Here is a 23,489-nt window from a genome sequence, read left to right as displayed (position 1 = left end):
AAAATTTAGATTAAACGAGAAAATCGAATCTACGAGGTAAGGCAACACACCCAATACGCTTGTGTAACTCGATAAATTCTTCGGTGGATGATTTTTCTTTTTCCTTTTTTCTTTTTTTTTTTTTTTTGTTCGAATACCAAGGTCCGATATCCTTCGAGGCATATATTAAAATTTAACCTGATTCCAAGTCTTTACGAAATGTATTTCAAAATTATATCCACGAGATGAAAGGTGATCGTTTGCTGCGTTCAAACAAACTCCTTTCTCCGTCACTTCGGCCAAAAAGAAAAACCGATCAATTATTACATGCTGTATCCAACTTCTATTTCTACCGAGTGCTACTAAGATATTCTACGAAAACGCAATAACATTGGTCAAATTCAAAATTCAAATAATCGATAGTTTCGCGATACATTCACGTTTGATCCTGGAAAGAAAAAAGGAAAAATTTCTAAAAGTTCCACAGAAAGTAATAAAACTCGCGTTTCAAAACCACGTAATCGATAGTTTCATAGCAGTGAGATTCGAGTTTAGTTTCGAATTCTTTGATGAAAGAAAAAGTCAAAAGAAAGGAGATATTCTCGAAAAGTAAGAGAAAATTCGTTCCGTAACGGTAAATGGTAGAACTCTCGCGTCGAGTTCTCTCTCCATCACCGACTCGATGGGTGTTTGGCGAATAAAAGGCGGGTTTTTCAGCGCGATCGAGGTTGCATAACGTATGAGTCAATGGGAGCGAGACGGTCCCGGTGTATGCACGACACGGGCCACCCAGCCGGCACAGAGAACTTGTTCTACAATATCTTCCGTCACGGCGGTCTCCTTTATAAAATCACCTCCGATCGGGACAAACTCGCCGATCCGTCGTAAACTCGAGCCGCCCATTTTTACCCCGACGCCCAAACATATCCGCGTCCACTTGTTAGTCGCTTCGCCAAAGCGAATTCGTCGTCTCCCCTCCCACTTCCTTCTCCTCGCATTATTCATCGATCTCGCGACTCGAGCGCATAGACGTAGGATTCGTTCCACTCGTGTTCCAAATATTCTTGCCTTTCGTGTTTGAGAACGTCGATATATATATATATAAATTTTGTCCGAAATAAAGATAAAAAATTGCGGTAGGGAAAAATGTTGAGAGATGTATAACACGAAGGGAATATTACGAAGATATAAATTATATAAATATGTAAATAATATTATCCATATGTAATATGGATAATGAAAGGAGTAATTACAAAATGGATATGATATAATGGAGGAGATAAAAATTGTAATTATATTAATGATGAACCTTTTTTCCTCTTATTGAAATTGGGAAACACGGCGTAGAAATAATTTGAATTTGCCGAGGAGCAAGAATATTAAACGTTTATAATAAGGGGGCCGAGTATTTATTGTTTATGATAATCGTTAGCCTGCTGTCGGAATTGGCATCGTTTATTTGCGATCGGTGTTATTATCGGCAATTAAATAATTTACCGTCCAAGGCTCATCCTCGCACAAGTGCGGAGGCAACGTATGAATTATTCACCACGATAATTTTCTCACCCAGAAATTATATTTCATTCTATCGGCTTGTTCTTCGTGAAAAATCATCGTTTTGCTTTCTTCATCGCGATAACTTCTTCCAATTATACATCCGCTTTTATTATTATTTTCTTCCCTCCACGACACTCTCAACCGGTTAAAAATTAAATTACTTTCAAAATTATTTGGATTTTTTCCAAAAAAAAGAGAAAAAAGCGCGCTACTGTAAAATCAATATTGACAAGAGATCGTGTTATTATCCATTTATCGATCAAACACCAAGTATCATAATGATAAGAAGAAAAAAGAAGAAAAATTCAACTTTAAGATTGTTGAGTATAGGCGAAATCCAAAAAAAAAAAAAAAAATTCAGAAGAGATGATGAGAAACATTTGCCATCGTTGGAATCATAATTTCGATCGTAGCACGTGCGCAAAGAAGCACCGAGTATAGGCTGTCGATGACGTCAGTGGCGTGGCGGAGAAGAAGGCATCGGTCAACGTCGTGGCACGAACATGCAAACTGACAGACACGACTCTATCAGAGATCGTAGACAGGATTCAACATCGTAAACCTCGGCCTCTCCCTCTCTCTCTCTCCTTCGTTTCGCTTTCGTACGATTCACGATCGTAAAACTTGGTCCCTCCTTTCATGGGCTTTCATGTGGATACCCGTATCGAGAGAGAAAGAGAAATACGCTTGGACGGTGGTCGTTTCTATTTTTCTACCTCCACGTTTGCTCCACCATTTCGATATTCACGTGGCTTCCTCGTTTCCTTTGTACACGGATTCAATCGTCTTTCCTCGTTACGGTTGGAACATAACGATTTTTATTTTAAACGATTCGAAATATTTAAAGAGATTGTGGGTTAATTTTTAAATCTCGATCCCTTCTCGAAAGTTCAAATGTCATCATCGCTTACTGTACTCGATACGGTTTCCATTTTATATCGCAAATATACGTTGATCAGAATTTGTTTTTATCTCCTCTGTTAATCGAAAATAAAATCGAATCCAATTTTTTTTTCTAACTAGCATATATATATATTTCCCCACTGCGTAGCTCGATACAGTTTCCCGTCTCATCGAGACGAGACGACGCACAAATCAAGACTTTTTTTTCTTTTTTTCTTTTTTTTTCTTTTTTCTTCACCGTTTTTAACTATCTCTTAATACCTGTCTTTCCATACAGGAGCGTGTCGTGGGTGTCGATGGAATTTCAGATTGAAATTCGTTTCGCGGCGAATCGCCAGTTTCCTGGGGAACCAGTTTCACGTGTAATAAATGCGTGGAAGAAGGGGCGACGATAAAAATTTTCGCTCCACGATAATCTTTCACAAAGTTGCGAGAGATTTACAAGGTGGAAATGATCGGGGGAAGGGGAGGAAAACAGCGTTCCAGATGATAATTTATAATCACGCGCCGGTTCGTCCGGTATATTTTTTGGAAAAAAAAAAAAAAAAGGAAATATTTGCTTAATAAATGTCGACTTCGAACAAATAACTCGCGCTATATTTCTGACGAAAGAGAGATTCAAAGATGGCGGGCTTCGCGTTTGATTCGTGTAATTAGAAAAAGAAAAAGGAGGGGAGGGGGAAAAAAAAATCGAAAAATAAAGGTAATGAGAAAGATTTCCGGAGAGCTCGCCATAACCATAAATTTCCCGTAATAAGAGTGGAGATGAATGGCAAGGGTTGTTATCTCGGCGAGTGACCCAAGTCGATGAGATGCTTCGTTTTCGCTAGCGTATTATTATCTGTCGAGAGGAAACTGGAATCTATACCTATCCTGGTTGATAAGAAGATTTGTCAGATTTTTTTCAGATTAACCGATTGGTAGAATATAATTAATCGTTGTGTAATTAGATAATTTGTATAAAAAAAAAAAAAAAAAAAAGAAAATTTCAAAAAAAGAATCGTAAACAAGGACACATTTCACTTTAAAAATCCAATTAATTCGAACATCTGATAAAAATGTAGGAAGGATCGATTTCAATTTAATCGCGCGTGTATTTGTATCGAGGTTATTCATTAGTCTTGGTTCGATCGATCAAAACTTCATTCGATCGACGATAGTGATCGGCTAACTTTGACAACGTCCTTTTTACTACCTTGGATACGAAAATAACGAGGTTGCTGCGAGAGAAGATCGACATTGTAACAAGCTTGCTCGTACACGATTCATCTCAGGTTTCAATTAATAAACGATAAACGCCCAACGTTCATACACCATAAACAAACTTTACGAGAAATCGTTTCCACCAGCCCACGTTAACCGCAATCCCAACCTAATTGACGATCATAGACGTGTTCGTTCTAATATATAGGGTGTTTCGTGTAACTAGGCTCAAACACAAGCAAGTAATTTCTTAAAGGAATTTCTTTCTGCTTGTGTTGAGGTAATTGAATTTGGAATGGATAATTTCCAAACACAATGTGTCGTTACGTTCAATGTGAATGTTATTATTCAAAAAGAAAAAAATATATCATTGTTCTGGTTAATACGTGCAGGTCAAAAATAGAAACAGTCAGAAAATAACAAAGTTACGAAATTTTGTATTTTTATCTTGTACCTTTCTGTGTAGAATACAATTTAAAGCGAATGACGAATTATACAGTCATATCTGTTTAAGAGGTTAAACTTGCAATGGAAAATTATCAGAATTCTTCATTGTTTCAATAATTATTATATTTACTTTAATTTTGTACAATAAAATCTTTGCAAATATGATTTTCTTTTAATTTAATATTTGATAATGCACATCCTGCATCCATAGTCGAAAATTGGATATCTACACGATTTATCAGTTTGAGAATTATGGGTATGACGTTTTTTCAAAAAAGAGAGGTCATTGGTGCTAATTCGTTATCGTTGTTAACGTGTCTCGTTGATGTTTTACGAATGACGTTAATTTGTCGAATGATTGAATAATCGAGAAACACGGGCTGAAAGCGGCTAGAAAATTGATGAAGTCTTTAACGGGGAACCGTGGTTTTGTTGCGTGGGAATGATGAATTGCCTCGTTTCTCTCGCGATGATCTCTACGTTTTCAACGAGTCGGTGAAAATAACGTTAAATTAAAGAGATAAAAGAGATTTTGAAAATGGGGAAAAGTTATCTTGCGATAATGGTTAACCAAAAAAAAAAATGCAATTCGAAAAGTATAAAACAAAGCAACATACTTCTCGAAAGATTACAAATGTTACAAAAAGGACGATTTCCGTTTACTTCTCAATCGTCATCTAACCTAACCTATCAGCACGAAACGAACAAATAAAAAAGCATCAAGAACGATCTTATAACAATCTAGTACCAATGATTAGAAAAATATAGTAGAAAAAATTGAATAATTAGGATATGGAACGTAAACCAAATAATGATAAAAGAAAATAACCATACTTTGAAAGTTTTCAAATATGACTACTTACCAAAGAAATCCTTTCGTCTATTTCTCTTTTGCAAGCACCATCTAACTTAACTTAACCCAACTCTCAACACAAAACGAACGAAAATTTATTTAAATATAAAAATCAAGTCAAGAACGATTTAATCGTCCTTTCATGCACAATGACTTTTAGGCTGGACAGCGTTCCATCAACTGACTTTATCAATGGCCGCGATCACGACGCGGCGCGTCGATCTGAAATTCATTAGATCGAGCCGGTCGAGATTTCGCTCCCGTACTCGTCACGCAACGATTAGTCGCGCCTTTCGATTATGATTTTTATTCGATATCGCGACAGGAAACCGGCCCAGTTGTTCAGGATCGTTAAGACGAGATTCGAAGTTCCGGTGATAAATGTAGGTGGCTCTAACTCCGTTTTATCGTTGAATCGGCCGCGAGCAGATAGTTTCGGAATTCGCTTCGCGAGATTGCACGTGGCTCGACTTGGGAACAAAAAAAAAAAGAAAAGAAAACGTACGAGCGAGTCTTCCTGCATACAAGGTGATTCTTTCGCCAGTGAACTGATCGAAAACAGTGACACAGTTTAAATATCACTTAAATGAAAATTCAATTGATGCACATGATCCGTCAAAGTTTAAAATATTTTTCTATCGTCGATACACCGATGATGTCTACTAGAATACAGATCGTCAATGCTGCCACCTAGCAAGGATAATTCAAACCTTGAATTCTTTCAACGAGGATGATTGGTGTAACAGAAACGGTGCTGCCACCGCTAAACTCGCTTAGTGCCAATATGGTGGAACGGTGAATCGGATTCGTTCGTCGTCGGATAAATAAAAATAAGAATACTGGCTACGATGGTGCTCTGTCAACGAGGTGAAGAGAATCACCCAGTATATGGAGAATCGGTCGCCAGCCTGAGAGACGATATTAAACCGTTGCTCGCTAATTGCATCGATTAATAATTTCAATGGTCGTACATGGTAGCGGGCTAATGGGTGTCACCGAGGGCATCTGAGTGTGGTATCGGGCCGGGAAAATTCATTGCTTGTCCAAGCCTGGTGGATTCGTGCTTCCGCGCATTCAATTGGATCCATGAGAGCGCGCTTACCTCCTATACGATCAATGCGACCGCGTACACGAGAATAATTCACCGTTTCGCAATCGTCCTCCTGGCTTACGAATCTCTGGCTGGGATAGAAGCTGCTGGACCGACTTTCTCGCTCGCTTCGGACTGGGATTGGTGAGTCTTGTCACCGCTGCTACTGTTCTACCACTCCTTTGCGGGAAAACGTGAACTTTATGGTAATTTAGGGAGATTTCTTGTTCAGACTCTTGGGTGGTTGATGCGTGATTGATCTCGAACGTACACCGTTTACTATTCGTTTCTTATTGTTAGGTTAGAATTTTTGTCTTTTTTCTTCCTTTCGTTTCTCAATATACGTAGACGATTTCGTCCGTCTGTCATCGTTTATCCATACGTGTAAATAAATCAAAATTTGAATAACCGCTTCTGCGATTGCATAATGTACAACTGTCAGTGTTGCGCACAATGTAAGAGACACGCACGCGAACCGACGAATAATCGCCGAAGTATAAAAATACGCCGTCCCGTGGCGCGTTCGATCAATCTTGTTCCACGTTGTCGTGAGACAACCCCCCACCAGCTAATTAATTACAAATACCCGACAGGCTCATCCATCATTCGACGCGGGTACAAAATCGAATTTCGAAAAGAGATTCCTCTCTACGTTCCCCCTTTCGAATCCTCTCGTTAATTATCGATTCCACTTTTACGAAACGGAAAAAAAAAAAAAAAAAAGAATCCAATCCGCGTCCAATTTCGTTTCAACCTGAAAATTTTCGTTTCGCAATCCGTTTATATACCATGGCCGCCCGTCACGTCATTTCTGTCTTTCTTTCTTCCTTCCTTTCTTTCTTTCTTTCTTTCTTTCTTTCTTTCTTTCTTTCTTTCCTTTTTCTTTCAATTTACAAGGTTGCAAGTCCCCCGGTGATTGCCACATAGCCAGAGATCGCCTCTAACCGAGTTGAGACCGAGGTTAATCGAGGTAGCAAGCATCCTAGGCTCCTCGCCCCGTGGCTTATAGCCTGGTAGACATCCACACGCGATAAATCGGACGTGGCACAGGCCGCCCTGCGCTTTATAGCCTGTCATTTCGTCTGGTAGTGGCTCGATATAGACGGCAGTGGATTATACACGATATGATACGTGGGACGTATAGTATGGAACACGAGCGTGGAATTCCTGATCCCAGCCTCGGCCGATAGTTCATTGAAAGGACTGTTTTATGCCTATCGCCGATCTGTAACGAACATGGATGGACAACGCGTTCTCTGAATGTCCCCCATCGTTATATATTTATTTTATTATAGTTAACCGGAAGAGGAGAGAAATACGACCATGATCGATGATCTAGGATCGTTTCTTTCTATTATACGATCGCACGGTGGCAGGTTAATAGGAGGAATAAAGGTGTTAGTGGCCGGGTTTATTTCACTTTTATTACACGTTTCATTGTTAGAATCAAATAGATAATCGCGTTCGATTTGTAACTAGCCTATTATCGTTCTCAAAAATTTCGCCCTAAAGTTATATTTTTATATCCTCTCGCAAACGGGACGACTCGAAGTAAACATTTTATCATTGGATCGATTCCAAAACGCTATCCTTACATAATCCATCGAAGAATTAAATCGATATATAATAATATCTTCTGTAAAATAGCTTATTGAACCAACTTCCTGCCAAATTTCGTCCGATCCAATCACCGACTTTAAACTAAACGGTAGCGGACTGATTCGAAATCGACTCGGTTTCACGGATGTCGCGTGTCAGACGCGTGGAAGGATGCAGATTCCCTACGATCCTCCCGTGCACGCGGGGAAGTGGAAAAACGACGAGGCCGGGGTGTTGGTTGCGGCGCGGCCGCTTCCACTCGCCGCACCGGCCGATTCATCTTGCGAGATAGCATCGTGCACGGTAGGCAGAGGACGGCCGAGGAGGATCGGGGACAGATGAAGGTGTTTCTGGGCCGGTGTTCGATGCCATCAAAAGTGGTTCTCGTGTAAATCGCTTTCTCCCTTTTTTTTTTTTTTCTTTCGCTGTCACGCATCGTGAGAAAATCGTTTGTGCTGTTCTAAAAGATCCTTCTTTGTCGAAACTCGATTTTTCTACGATATATATATATATATATAGAAGTATAGTAATTTATTCCTTTTTCATATTTCCTTCGTTTTAATCGCGTAATAACCAAGTACCATCGGCCACGAGTTATTACATCCTCCATGCAAGTGTGTTCAGAACCGCTTTTTGCTTCCCCTCCCCTCCCCTCGATCGGCTCCTCAATCGTTACATATTAATACGGTCGTGCAGCCTCGCCTCGGCGAAAAATGGACGACGTGAGGTAAATCTGTGGTTTCCAATAATAGGAATAATATTACACTTAACACTGGACAGAATTATTCCCCGATTAGAAATTAACGGCGCTTTTTTTATTACAATTTATTTTTGAGTTAAAAATATACTTAAAAAGAATCTAACGTTGCACTTAACTATAGTTATAGAAAAAGAAAATGTATGATGCAGCAGTTGTAACTTGGAAAATCGCCATCGAATTTGACAATAAACGTGCAATAAACTGGATCTTGAGAAATGAATATTATTACTTTTTCTTATTGCTCTAAGTTTAATTTGTAAAACGAAAAACTTATGGATAATTTATAACGATTTGAATTGTAACGATCAATTTATCGATCAGTTCTCCATGTGTACACACACGAGTGTCTTAACGTACGATTGTTATTACATCGAAACGATATATTTATCCCTTCGCGTGACCCTCCGGCACCACTTGATTCTTTTTAAAATATCGCTTCGTGAATAGATTCCTTAACTCTTTGCGTATAATCTTATAAAGTGGAGAATAATATACTATCGAATGGTTTTTAGATCTGTTTTATCTGAAATTAGACCGTGGATCGAGCTACATTTCAGTCCGAATTGGAAATATTATTTTCCAGAGTTTTGTGAGCATGGAATGAAATTAGCTCAAGATGAGTTCGTTGAATATTGAATAACGATATTATTTATTATTCGTTAAGAAATTGACGACAGTGAGAAAGAAAAGATAGTATGAATGCATCTTAACAATAATTACTTTATTATTAAAACATCGCACAAAACAACGATATAGACATTAAAACAAAAGTTTTATATTAATTTGAAATCGGACAAATTTCAAGTTAGAAATTAGAAATTCATGGAACGGGTGCTGGAAATCGTCTCGAGTTGTTGGTTTGCAAAGGTCTTTTATATATATATACACGTTCGAATTTTCTCCAGTTAATATACATTTACTCGAACGAATGTGTGTGTTTAATTATGCGCGTGGAGGCAAACAGCGCCGCATCCGCATTGCTGCGAGGGTAATCCGCGAGCGGATCGACGACATCGGGCATATTTACCTATCTTTGCGCGCGTCGGATAGATTTAGTGGGATCGTTGGGCGCGTGTATTACAATTAGTAATTACAGCGCGGATCGTACGCCGGATGAGAAGCAGCGTGGGCGGCGCGGAGAGGAATGGCGCTCGATCGTAAGTTGAGCCGTCCAGTCGTGGGGAGGGGAGGGGATTGTCGTGGCGTCTCCTATGAGAAAACGGAGGAGTTGATGGAGGAAATGTCACGCAGCCGGGGAAAGTCCGCGGTGTGAAATCATCGCGGACGTTCTCACGAAACTTTCTGTGAACTTTTCACGATTGTTGCGATTCGTCGAAGGTGTTCAGATCGAAGTAAAAAAGAAAAATTCGATCGAGTTTTGAATTTATTTAGACGAAGAAATTAAAATTTAATTTTAATTCGACGAAACCTTAGATTTATGCTTGTGCGATTGAAGGATGAAGGAAACTTTCTGTGAACTTTTCACGATTGTTGCGATTCGTCGAAGGAGTTCAGATCGAAGTAAAAAAAGTAAGAAAAATTCGATCGAGTTTTGAATTTATTTAGACGAAGAAATTAAAATTTAATTTTAATTCGACGAAACCTTAGATTTATGCTTATGCTTGTGCGATTGAAGGATGAAGAAAACTTTCTGTGAACTTTTCACGATTGTTGCGATTCGTCGAAGGAGTTCAGATCGAAGTAAAAAAAGTAATAAAAATTCGAATCGAAGTGGATCGAGTTTTGAATTTATTTAGACGAAGGTAGAAATTAAAATTTAATTTTAGTTCGACGAAATCTTAGATTTATGCTTGAGTAATTGAAAGATGGAGGAAACTTTCTGTGAACTTTTCACGATTCTTCGAAGGAATTCGTATAGATCGATCGATCGATCGATAGTGTTGTTGAATTTCTTGTCGTGAAACCTCGGTTTTTCGAAAGTGAAAGTAATAAAAATCGAAGTGGATCGAGTTTTGAATTTGGATCTCGAGACGAAGGTAGAAATTTATTCGAAGGGAAGAAATTAAAATTTAATTTCTGTCGTCGACGAAATCTTCGATTAATGCTTATGCATGTGCAGTTTGTGTAATTGAAGGGAGGATTAACAACATAGCGTGTTATGATTTGATAATATGCAAATTAACGGAATTATTCACGATAAGTGTATATAATTTTGAGGTAAATAATTATATCATAAAGTATTATGGGGGATATAAATGCATAATTTTATATGCACACAATATCCATGATTTAATGTAATTTATTCAATTATGCATGCAACTTTTGTAACTTGTAATTTATTTAGTATGTATATTTTCAAGTTGAGTGAAAGTAGAAACAAAATTTCAGAAATTACATATTACACAGAGTTGGGCATTAAGGCCCGTTGAAAAAGTAACTTGACTTAACTCGAGTTGAAAAAGATCTCGAGTAAAATCACCTTTTAATAATTACTCTGTTAAAATGTTTAAATAAAACGTTTATTTCGTTTAGCTGTTCCGTTTTGCAATTATTCGAGATTATTATTACGTTTCGAACGATAAATTATCGAAGTATTCTCGAAGAATATCGGGTGTATAATTTTTTATTTTGAAAAATCAGCTTTTCGCAATTTTAATAATAAAACGTTTCGGATACAATACAAAAATGATTGGCGATTAATTGTATCGTGCCATTTCTCAATCCATTAAATATTGCCGCTAAACTAAAATCTCTAATTATATATTATTCCGACGATGCCTTCTACAAGATAATAATAGACGCGAGATTCCTTTTAATTATCGCGAGAAAGCGAATCTGCCCACTCAAGTATGAATACGAAACGGCTGAGCGTTACAAACATCTACTCAATTTGAATAATGATCGACAGTTACTTTCATATTTTCGTGTTAATTATTTTCCACTTGGTTAAAGACGATTATAATCTTCCATTCACATTGTATCACATATATAATCTGGTAAAAAAATAAAACTCGAAACTCCTTACGAAAGATCTCTGAGAAAAGAAGAGACAAGATTATTTCAAGGAAAAAATCATCCTGGCGAAAAGAATCTGATCGGATATAATTTGGAAGCTATTTTAATTATCTCGTGTTCGAGTTAAAGATAATAATCGTACGCGCGTTAATATTGTATCAAAATAATTAACAGTTTCAATCTTAGATGATTATCGATTTTTCAATATTCAAATTATAGCTCTTCTGACCCGACACCATATAACGTGTGATGTCAGGATCCTCAACGAAGCGTCTGAAGTGGAGATAAGCGGCCCCCGCGAGACTCCTTTCCACCAGCGAACGGTACATAAATTAACGCGTTATTAAAATTCGCGATATTATCTCACGCCAATAACTCCATCGCGCATTAAGATTCTCGCGAAACAGCGTCTTAAATTGATTTTCTAACATCTGGTTATACGACGATATCCAAACGAATGTCGGTAATAACACGGGATATTATTGTCTCGAATTTATTCATTCTCGACGAAAAGAGAGAGAGAGAAAAAAAAAAAGGAACGGCACTAGAAACGCAGGATAGATCGTTCGTAATCGCTCGCACGGATAATAACTTAACCTTTCGCACGATCTCCATTTCTCCGCATCTCCCCCTCCCCTCCCCTCCTTTATCACTGGGAGAAGCATTGGGAAGAGGTTTCCGGTGTGGGGTAAAATCGAATGTGCGTGGACAAGGCGCGGAGGTAGAGGCGCAAGATCAATTAGCAATTAAGGAGCCGGGTGACATGATCATTAGTCTATCTGCAGGGGGAAGCGGGGGTTCCATGCTAATGGGCCATGCCATTGGCGAACGGACGTCGAGCGTAACACACGGCTACTCCCCGGAACCGGACACCGATACATGCATTAAAGCTCGGGGATGCACGGCGCTAATGAACAATCATCGCCGCTACAAGCTGTCCAAAGCTCGGGCCCTGGCCCCCGATAAAGCAGCCGAGAACCGTGGATGCGGTTATTATATACGGGGTGGGTCGAAAGAGGAATTTTGTTTCTCCGATTAAAGATCGCTCTGCCAAATAGAAATTTCGACATTTCGATCCCTAATATTTATAAGCCCCTTAAGGATCTGATGGATTTGTAAATTTTTGTTCGAAGAAGATTCAAATTATATCACAATTGGATTCAATAATCTCGTCGCGAGATCTGATGATTTTCCTGCTAAATGAAATGAATTCGTTGGTAATTTTAAATATTAATTCGAAAAGTAAATTTAAAAGCTTTATCTATTATAACTTACACGAAAGGAGTAACGGAGTTAACGGTTATATATTACATAAGATAATATTACGAATTTTAGTTACGCATTTATTGGGACAATGATTCTCGAAATTGAATGACACGCTTTGTCTTCGAAAGTTAACGCGTAGAAAAACACACGAAAGTAATTCCGTTCCGTAATAGACTATAAACTATGTGGAATGTCGTAAATATTATTGACGGCTCGTTTAAGATAAGATTATGAGGGATCCATATAGAATCAGCTTGGTATAAAATTTTTATACGCCAACGGTGTGTTAACTTTAGATTTACGATCGTTTAGACTATCGTATAGAATATAGAGAAAAACGTTGTACGAAACATCGATTCTTCCTACGTCTCGTCCAAATTTCCAAGTTCTAACCAAATTCCAACGATCGCCAACCGATAAGAATCGTAAAGATATTGGTAATTATCGCGAAATTATCGAGCGACACTTTCGTCTCACCCCGTATACGCCAACGCGTTGTCCCGTACGATCAAACGGTCGTACGTGTACCGGTGATCAGTGACAGTGTCGCGGAAAGCATCTCCAACTGTGTGCATAGACCTCGTCGCGGATAAAAAAGAAAGAAAGAAAACGGAATGGAACGGAAAGAAAGAGAAAGGATCGCATTGGATATATCGTAGAAACGGTTAGAACGTTGGCCACAAACGATTCGGGTGTGGGACAAACTCTACTCTCGCTCACCTCTCCCCTCCCTCTCTTTCTCTACGACGTTATACTTTATCGATCGTTAGCCACGACATCGCTCTGCCGTGGTTCGTTAAGCGCGAAACGTAAACGTCAACCTAACGACCAGTGGCAGCCGCTTCAGCTTTTTTTCGATCCGTGCTCGTAGGCTCGCCCACAGGAGGAGGCGGGAGAGGAGAAGGAGGAGGGGGACGTTCTTGCGACGCGTCGTATCGATGCGTCACGTGGCCAGCCTGGTCTTTTTACGATTCAACGTTCAAGGTGGAACAGCGGAGAGACGGGGTTAACGATAGACGTAGAGAGAGGGTTGGACGCTAAATTGGTTCCCCTCCCCATCAGAGAGGAGACGAGATTTGTGGACGTGGAAGAAGCTTTACTTTTGGATGTTAATGGCGATGCGTGGGTCGGCCTAGGCGCGCGCCTTTTACGCGGGAAAATAATTCTTCCCGGCACAGCAGTAAAACTTGGCTCGTCGTGTACAGTACTGCAGCTTGTAGGGAGAGTCGTTCCGCAAGAGTTATCTGGGATACGAAATAGGTAAATTTGAGAAACGTTGGCACCACTTTCTTTTAATTAACGCGTTATTCTACGATGAGAATTTGTTTGTCATTTAGACCCGGTCAGCGATTCTTAAGAATAGATTTGTGAAATGACACGAGCGAGAGTAAGAAAGAATATATTTAACGAAGGAAATAGGGATAAATGTATGTCGTACAGATGTAGGCTCGTGTCGATCGTTTTCAAAGATTGAATATCAGAAATTCGTTGTTCTCTATCACCGATATTTCAAAGTATCGAATAAGAAAATTCGAATAAGAAATTCCAAGAGTATCGATTATTATAATTATCATTATTATTATTATTATTATTATTATTATTATAGAGAGATGTATATAATAAGGTTAAGCTCGCGAGTATCGTGGCAAGTGCGAATAAATAGATGAGAGAATTTGCAAGGCTTTCGTCCCCTCTTTCACGGCGTCTTTGTCGGCCATCAAGCGGCCAGGAGGCCTAACGTGACGAGTGGCTATTAATCATTTCGCTAGTAGAGAGGGTTTAACGCGAGTGAAATGGCCGATGATGATACCGGCTACCGTACGTGTGGAATAAGTCGAGATATCGAAGCAGGGAAGTAACCGGTGTAAACTGAAACCTCGCTCTCGATGCCGATTAATTTATTGGAGACCAGTTTAACGGGTCGCCGATTGGAAAAATTGTATTCTTCGTTTAAGGGATTCAGGCTCGTCCTTTTTTTTTTTTTTTTTTTTTTTAGGGGAATTATTTATGCGGGTATATGCACACACGAGATTGTTGTTAAGAATCCTCGTTTGACGGATAAGATTATCTCGTGTCTTTTTTTTTTATCCTTATATATTAACCTTATCGATTTCACTTTATCCCGGTTTATTGAAAAGAGAAGATGATAAATGGTTACCTTATATAGCCAAATAAAAAACACGGCGAATACTCGATGAAGTTCGTTTTCAAAACTTCGTTATACATATATTTATATATATATATATATATATATAAGGCATCACTTTTTTTATTAAACGTCACCGCGACAATTGGTTCGTGCTACTTGAAATAACGCAAACGATAAACGATAATTCGAGGATACGTATATGTATATATGTATAATAAGAAAAAGCGAATCGAACTGGCCATATCGAGAAAGAAAGAAAAATGCACGAGCAAACAACTACGAACACTGGAACACGATGAAAAAAGTGCCTTTCGTCTCGTTTCCTCCGCAGCCCGCATCCCCGTTAATCCGATCGACCGTTAATCTCCTCCGGGACAAGGTGAAATGAAATCACTCGAGCTATGCGGGTGTAGGCACTGGGCGCAACTTCCAATTTCCATCGTCCAGTTTCTCCTCCACTTCCGTGCCACCGTGCCGGTCAATTACGGCGCGCACCGTCTGCACCGCGCTCCGCCGTTGCAATCCTATTTATCAATGCCACGAATCCGCGGCTACGCGTGTCCCGCGCCTGCGCGGCCCTCCCGCGACATTCCCTCCCGCGTTGGCCCTTGAACTCCTCGGCCCAGAGCATCCGGGCCGGCTGGCCAACGTGGACGTCGGTAAATCGTCCGTTCGAGAAACAATTCTCTCCTCGTGATACCGCGTTTCGAATTCGCGCGTGTGCACCGTTAATCTTCCCGAGAGAGAGAGAGAGAGAGAGAGATTTCTCCTCGTTTCTTTGGATGGAAGTATCGTGTCGTGATTGTTCTTCTTCCTCTTTTTTTTTTTTGATTGGTTTGGTAGTAATTTTTGTTACGAAACGATGAAAGTATTTATATGTAATATCGTGCGAATGATAGTTGGTTTCGTAGAGATGGTCGTCGAGAATTGAGTGTTCGATCGATTCACGGAAGAATTTTCGGAATAGTTGTTGCAGGATTTTATCTTTGTAGATTGTTGTTGAATAATATAATCTTTATGGAAATTTCGTGATTGCGAGTTTCTTAGGTAACTTTTCTTTTCGTTTGTTGTGAAATGATACGCGAGGATTTATAAAATATTGTGCAAATTTTGCAGAGATTTAGATCGGTTACACTGGATTCGCGAAAGAATTTGTGCTTTTGAGAGTTAGAATCGGGTCGTATTTGGAATTATTGTTGCCTTCGATTATAGTGGATTCACGAAAGAGGATTTTTAAAATGTTTTTTTTAGATTATTGTGCTAAATACTATAACTTTTATCGAAGTTGGACGAATCATTTTTAGAATTAAAAATAAAAAATCGAATCGAAAAAGTTTTTGCTTAAGAAAATTTCCTTGATCATCTTTCGTAATTTTTATCGTCGGGTATAGTTTTGGAATTGTCGATTAACTGATGTCACGTTTTTGAATCGTGGGAAGGTTTAAGAAGATCTTTGGCACGAGAATGTTGAGAGAGAGACTCTTCGATGAGTTCAAGTAGGACGTGAGAATGTGATCGTTGTGGTGGATTTATGTGGGATCTTTGATTTGCTGGTGTTGGAGATTTGTCTTACAATTTGTAAGATGTGTTGGAACGCTTTAAAAATTTGTATCTCGCATCTTAAATTTAGTACTAGGAAAGTAGTAGAACCCACGACTTGGTGAAGTGATTTATATCCGAGCTACATATCGAAGAAACGTAAAATAATTGACAAAGATCGATCCATCGTCAAAAAACAAACAAAAAAAAAAAGAACGATAAATTTTAAAATTATACATTTATAAAAAAGGATATAACGAACCATATCCTATTTCGTCATTCTCTTCTTCAAAATTTACGAAACAAACGAGCACCACTCGTAACAATATCTCCGGTCAAAGCGGAAACCCGGGCTAATTTTAAAAATCATTTCAAAGCCACTTTTCTCGCAGAGCTGCAAAAAAAAAAAAAAAAGAGTGCAACGTCCGTCGACCGAAAGAAATTCCCCTTAAATTTCGGGCCTCGAGAAAAATAAGTCCATATGAGAGGAAGGAATTACGGTAATCGCTGTCTAAGAGGAATTGCGAAAACGTTTCAACGATCTCAACGTTGCCCTGTTGTGCAAAAATTTCGTCAGCCGATACGCCCATGTTTCGTGATAATTTCCAGACATTACCAGGAAAACTCGTTACCAGCGCCAGGCGGTTGTTTAGACGATCAGCTAAGATTAAGTTACCGAATTAATTCTTGCTAGGGATATATCATTGATCGATCACGATTACAAGAATTGATCAAGCTGAACGTATAGAGGGAAAAGTTACTTAAGAAATAATACCCCTTAATTAGCTCGATAATAACGCGAAGTCTTTGTCCGTTTTATTGACCGTTATCGCTATCTGATATTTTCATACTCATTCTTCGTTATTCTTGCTTCCATACGAACCACTTTTACCTTTCGTGTTATTCTCTCTCTCTCTCTCTCCTTTTTTTCGATATCGCGTAGTTTCTTAATTAAATTTCGTTTAAAAGAAATGAACGTGATGTAGCGTTATTTCCATTGCCAGACAGCGAGCAATACAACATCGCTACTACATTAGACAAAAGTGTGCCACGTGACCAATCAAAGGCAAACGTCGCATCATGTCACGTGATGTGCCTCTAATGTAGCAACGAATAGCGTGACGTCATTGCTCTGTATTAGGTAAGGGCGCGTCACGTGACCAAAACTCTACCAATGGCAAGCGTCGTATCGCGTCACGTGACGTGCCTCTGTCTAACGTAGCAGTGACAATGGCAATAAATCATGTATTCTTCTCCTATTAAAAATCGAGTTATTTTTACTCTTTCTTTTAAGATTTCCTGCTACTATAATTGTTTGCATTTTAGCCTAATTCTCTCCACTAAAAGAAAATATCTTAACGTCTAATTCATAAATCGAAATATTACGATATTTTGACTCGTCCGTTTTATCTAGTCCAAAATTTTGAAATTAATTGGCAAAGAATTAACAGAAACATAATTCAAATTCTGAAAATCAACGAGTTACCCACTTTTCTACGAATTATATTTGATCGAGTACTCGCAACGTACTCGATCCCATCGTCATCTTCGATAATAAGCTGTGAAAAAGACGCGCGAAGAAGATCATATGTCTTTAATCGCGATACATTTCACGCGGCTTGTCTCGATTTATCCGCACCGATCCGCCGCTACGAGTAAATGCGAATCTATTTACTCGTCATGCAGATGACCGGTAGCCGGTCTCTTCCTTTTCCTTCCTCCTCGTCGAGAAGATCCTAACACCTTTCTCTCTCTCTCTCTCTCTCTCTCTCTCTCTCTCTCTTTCTCTCTCCTCTTTTCTCGGTTGCCAAGCTTCATTACGGCGATAAATTGCTGTCGATGAGGTTTAAAAGTGGAAGGCTTGTGAACGAATCGAACCGATTTGTCGTTTCACGCTCGCTTTATACGCGTGCTTTCCATTTACCGGATGAAACGAAGATTTATTTATTTATTTTTATTTTTTTTTTTTGTCTCGTAAAACATGGTCGTTTGGACAAAGGCATTGAATTCGAGAGTAAATCTGGTGTAAAAAAAAAAAAGATTAAATTTTCCTTTACTTTAAAAATTTTCATTTTTTAATTTTACTTCGCCCAGAAGGGGAAGATGGATCGTCGAATGATTCGATTAATTAGGACATGTTTCTCATATACGACGAGGAGACAATCGAACACAATCATGGTCGAACAAAACCGATAATCGGACCTCCACTATTGATCGCGAGCTTCGTAGAACCAGTTGCTATCTCCGTAATGGCGTTTAGCCATCGTTAAACAGGCGAAACAGGGATAAGTCCGCGGAGCCATTTGTAAAGTCAACCGCAATTTCTCCGGCGTTGATTACACGTCGTTAGGCCGGGTGAAATCAAGTTAACGTATCGGGTACGGTGTGCACGCTGGGAACCCGATATCAATTTCTCCTCCGGTTAAATGGCAATCGATTCGCGAACGAACGATTCGAGAAAACGGAAACTGGACTCGAAACTGGAAACGAAGATATATAACTGGAAAAGGCGGAGGGCAAGGGACACCGGAATCGTTCGTTTCGTATATATATTTCTCTATAACGTCTAAGCGTCGTTATTATCGATTCTTGCCCCGAATAACAACAACAGATCGAGACGAAACGCGTCGCTTCGTCGAAATTCGTCACTTTCATTCTCTCGTTCGCCCAATTAACTTTATCGCTGTTTGCGGTTACACCACGGCGTGGATAGTGGTAGTGGGGGGAGGTCGAGCGAGCGAGCGGGCGAGCGAGGCAACGGAAAGGTATGAAAATAGCAGTGCTCGCGCTCGAACACCGCCATTAGACGAGTAAACTTTAGACAGAGAATCGAAAAAGCAAGTTGTTGTTATTCCGGCCGTTTCGCTTTCCACCGATCCTCGCTACAATGCCCGCGACCATTTTCTACTCTGCAATTGCCGGCAAGTACGGGTCAGCGTTCTAGCTTCTCTGCCGGGCCTATTACGTTTTCCCTTTGCTCTGCAACCGATCGTGAGGGAACTGGTGATCACCGTTCTTTTATACCGACCGGTGATCCAACGAAAAAAGGAAGGAGGGAGGATATAAAAGAGGAGAGAAGGAGAGCGATCGAAAGCGATATCCTCGCTGTTTACCGGTGGTGTGCGACCGGAATGCTCGATTATCGAATCTCGATAGGTGCGGTGAGCATCGAGGATACGAGTTTCCTCGAGACGGGGCCGTAATCTCTATTAATTACCGGCGGCGGCGCGCGTGCGCATAAATCAATCGGGATCAACGGAGATAAAGGTAGCAAAGGAGAACTGGAGGAGGAAGGAAGAAAAACAGGTCTCAGGTGGTGGTGGGGCGAAACTGGCCGCGTTTTCGTGAGTCATACTCTCCTCGTTAAAAGCTTGCTCCGACGCGCGCAACCCTCCTGCGCGATGGATCGTTCTCCTTTCCTTTGTCTCGAGAATTAATACCGCATAGAGAAATAAGACGAGGGAACGCGCTAACTATCCAGAATTTTTATCGTTTCATATTTTCGTTCTCGTGTGTACCAACACACGTTCTTTTTCTTTCTGGTTCTAATTATCAATTAATTGACGGATGTTTCGCGCTATTTAGAAAAGTATTTCGTATCGTAAGAAATCCTTATTCTTTATAACGTCAATATTCGCTATACCTGATCATCGATCGCAACTCTATTCCCATAGATCCGCGTTGCGCGCGCACCGAAACGCTCCTTGGCATCCTTGTTCAATAGCGCTGAACCACTGATTTTAAATGGCCGCGCTCACTCCCGGCTATTTATCATCGTTATCATTTCGATTTTTTTCCCCTCCCCGATTCCCTTTTTCTCCCCCACTTTCAACCGGTTGCACGGTATCGCGTTTCACGCGGGAAGGCCGAAATATCGGCGCGTTTCCTCCTTTTTCTTCTTTTCTTTTTTTTACACGCCTTTCCTTCCATTGCAGACAAATTACTCCTCGTTTCTTCGACGCACCGGATAAACATATCAGCGTCGGCAGGTGGCTCGTTCTATTGCCGGACAAGCTTGCAGGAATATTAGAAAATTCGATCCTTTTCAACTCGCTTCGAGCTCTCGGTGAATTCAGTTTGCGTTTTCTTTCTTTTTTTTTTCCCCTCCCCCCCCTTTTCTTTTTCTTTAAAAACGCAAATGCGCTCGAGGTGGGGAGGGGGAGGAGGAGGAGGAGGTGAAAAAGTGGTAGCGATTGCAAGGCCTGGATTTCATCATCGTGGTCGACATAAATCCGGTGGTCGTAAAACGGCGGCGGCATTATTATTTTCGCATTACAAACTGCGCAAAATGGCGGAAACCGGGGCTCCTTACGAGCGCGTTGAGACATTGGGAGGCCGACGTTTCTCCGAACTCGTTCGAATTATTGCGTCGATATAATAATAGCCGAGCCACCGAGGTTACACGTACACGCGACGCGCGCGCGCGCGTACGTATAGAAACCCGTTTATTACGCAAATTTTTATATTATTTTTCTGTGTAAGCCAGAGATAAAATAAACTTTCAATTAATGACACGTGATAACGTATTTCGTATTATATCTGACGGGGATCATTGGTATGACAGACAGTTACATTGCGCGACAATCTGATAAGAATGGCTGGAAATCGTAAGAAAACGATTTTTTAATGATTTTATTCATCGAGCATGAAACCTGGGCCCTTTTTATCTGCCAGCGCAGAACACTTTCAGCTGTAGATACGATCTGCTTTTTAAAATTTATTAGAACCGCGCACCTATCGGAACAGAACGGAGGCATTCTTACGATGTTTTTAACGGCCGCGCTCGAACGTTCGCGAACTGTGGCGCGAGTATATTAATTGCGATTCATGCGCGTTCGGCGATTTATCACGTCGTAAACGAGAATTATTCGTTACATCTCGAAAATCTTGTCCGCGCAACTATGAGCTTATATTGTCGCCCGATTCCCGTGTAAACTAAACTCTTTCCGCCTTTTTAACGCTAATAATTTTTTTTTTTTTTTCTCTAGAAAATCATTTTTCTATCCTTCCAAAAATTATACATCATTGTTGTGATATTATTGTAATAGATATTAATTGATTGACGCGCATTCAGCGATTTGTGATATTGAAGAAGAAGAAGAATTATTCGTTACATCTCGAAAATTTTCTACAAGTTTTTCTCTCCTCAGCCAATGCTGCACTGCTGTATCGGGTAGAAAATTACAATCTCTTCGATTTTAAATTATTCTCTCGCTTTTTTAATTTTTTGAAAATCACGTACACTACGTACACTATTCTCGTACGAACGATATAAAGAAAGTTGTTCGATTATTTTCATAATGAAGATATCCTTTTCTTCACCTTTCCAGAAAGAAAAAAGAAAAACGAACCCCCTTAATTTTGTCCCTGTTTCTTTTGTATACATTTTCGCACGAACAACATAAAAAAAAAATTATTCGATCGTTGTTGTATCCTTTTCTACCTTTCCAGAAAAAGAAAAAAAAAGAAAAATGAATCCGTTACAAATTTTCAAAATTTCCCCTATTTCCTCCATATACGAACAGTGCAAAGAAAGTAACCGAGAAGGAAAGAAAAAACGAATCCCGTTAATTTTTCTTCGCGTACTTTCCACGGATCCACCCTTCGCAACGAAGAACCGTTAACCACGGATTACAAGACTTTCCGCATCCTATTTTGCAACAAGTTCGATATTTCAAGATTATCTACCTCGTGTCTCGAAATTACAGTACTTGCAGAGCCTCCTCGAAGCCATGCCGCGATCACTCTACTCGAAGAGAACTGGTCGCCTGCCGATATATATATATATTTTAATAATAGCCGAGCGCGAGAGGAGGCGAGATCGCATTAGGGCCCGAAGATAGCCGCCAGGAGGGCGGCGATTCGATACGAAACACCGAAGAAATCGATGCCGATCTCGAAAGGGAATCGTAATGATTGGGGAGAAATCATAAGCTTGAACTCGATCGGTGGCCGCCTAAGCCGCTTAACATGACGACGTCCTTTTCTCCATCTCGTGACAAAACCACGTTCGGGATTACCTTGCTCCCCTTCCCCTAGATTCCGCGTCGAGAAATCTGCTCGAATTTTTCTTTCTTTCGTCCCATCACGTTGCCTTTCTTTTCTTTTTTCAGGCTACGACAATGTGAGGCTTTTTTTCGTCGAATATCACAGAAGGAACTTTTTCTAACTGAAAATTATGGTGTAGCATTCCCCAAATTTTAACACTAAACCTACCGACATCTCATGCATTCCTACCATGAGCGGTCAAATGACAAAAGAGAAACACTTGTATCTTGATACAGAAAGAGATTTTAACTAATTGGATATTAAACGAAATATTTTTCTGGCGCTACAGTAATGTGTGATATATCTACACCGAATTTTGTGTCAATTGTAAAGTCATACATTGTAACTTTGTGTAGAAGAAAATCTGAAGGAAATTTCGGAGAAACGGTGGCGTGGTAGGTTTAGTGTTAAAAATTATTCGATACACTTCAAGAATTTCGATTTAAATCCTAATTTAACAGCCTACAGTGTTAAAAGTTGCAATCACTCTCCCGATCTATCAGCAGGATTCTCGTGGAAGGAGAGAGGAGGGAAAACGAGAGGAAGAGGGAACGTGAGATCGATCGATGAGTTTCACTCGTGGCGTGGGACTCGGCGTGCAATCAGTCGGCCAAGGTTGGCCCGTGGTCAGCTGTTCGAGGGGCGAGCGAGACGAAAAACTGCGGCGGTGGATGTCCGTGGCGAGAGGAGGAGGGAGGATAGAAAAAAAGGAGGAAGAAACGGCGGCGGAGGCAGGGAGAGGAAAAAAGGGACCCACCGGTCGTCGAGGTTGCACCTGCCACGTCGTGGCGCGGCCGTACAAGGCCGACGATCCCGAAGAAACTCGAGGCTGAGGAGCGACGAACAACGCTCGAGTATCTCGCCTTAAGCGGCGCGTCTTCTCCCTCGAAATCGCGATCGATCGATCTTGAGATTCCCGTGGAATCGCGAAGCCGATGTCAGCGCGATCGACATTGAATTTCATACAACGAGCTGCCACCGGCAACTCTTCTCTCCCCTTTTTTTTTTCCCTTTCCTCTTACTCCTTTTTTCCTTTCACCGAGCGAAAAGAAAAGAAGGGACGAATTCGAGAGGAGAGTCTTCTTTTTCTTCTTCTTCGGCGATTAATAGGAATTTGAAT

General features: G+C 40.2%; 1 protein-coding gene and 1 long non-coding RNA gene across 2 annotated transcripts in view; one reads left to right on the top strand and one right to left on the bottom strand.

Annotated features, from left to right (window-relative positions):
* The window catches only part of LOC100868443 (protein cortex), a 169,261-nt gene that overhangs the window by 84,370 nt on the left and 61,402 nt on the right, over positions 1-23,489 (top strand). The window lies entirely within an intron of this gene.
* The window catches only part of LOC147656869 (uncharacterized), a 146,618-nt gene that overhangs the window by 77,608 nt on the left and 45,521 nt on the right, over positions 1-23,489 (bottom strand). The window lies entirely within an intron of this gene.

Source organism: Apis florea, unplaced genomic scaffold (assembly GCF_048593485.1).
Source record: "Apis florea isolate Af1SG1 unplaced genomic scaffold, ASM4859348v1 contig_3496_pilon, whole genome shotgun sequence".
Lineage (NCBI taxonomy): Eukaryota > Metazoa > Arthropoda > Insecta > Hymenoptera > Apidae > Apis > Apis florea.
This window is presented reverse-complemented; position numbering and strand designations above follow the sequence as displayed.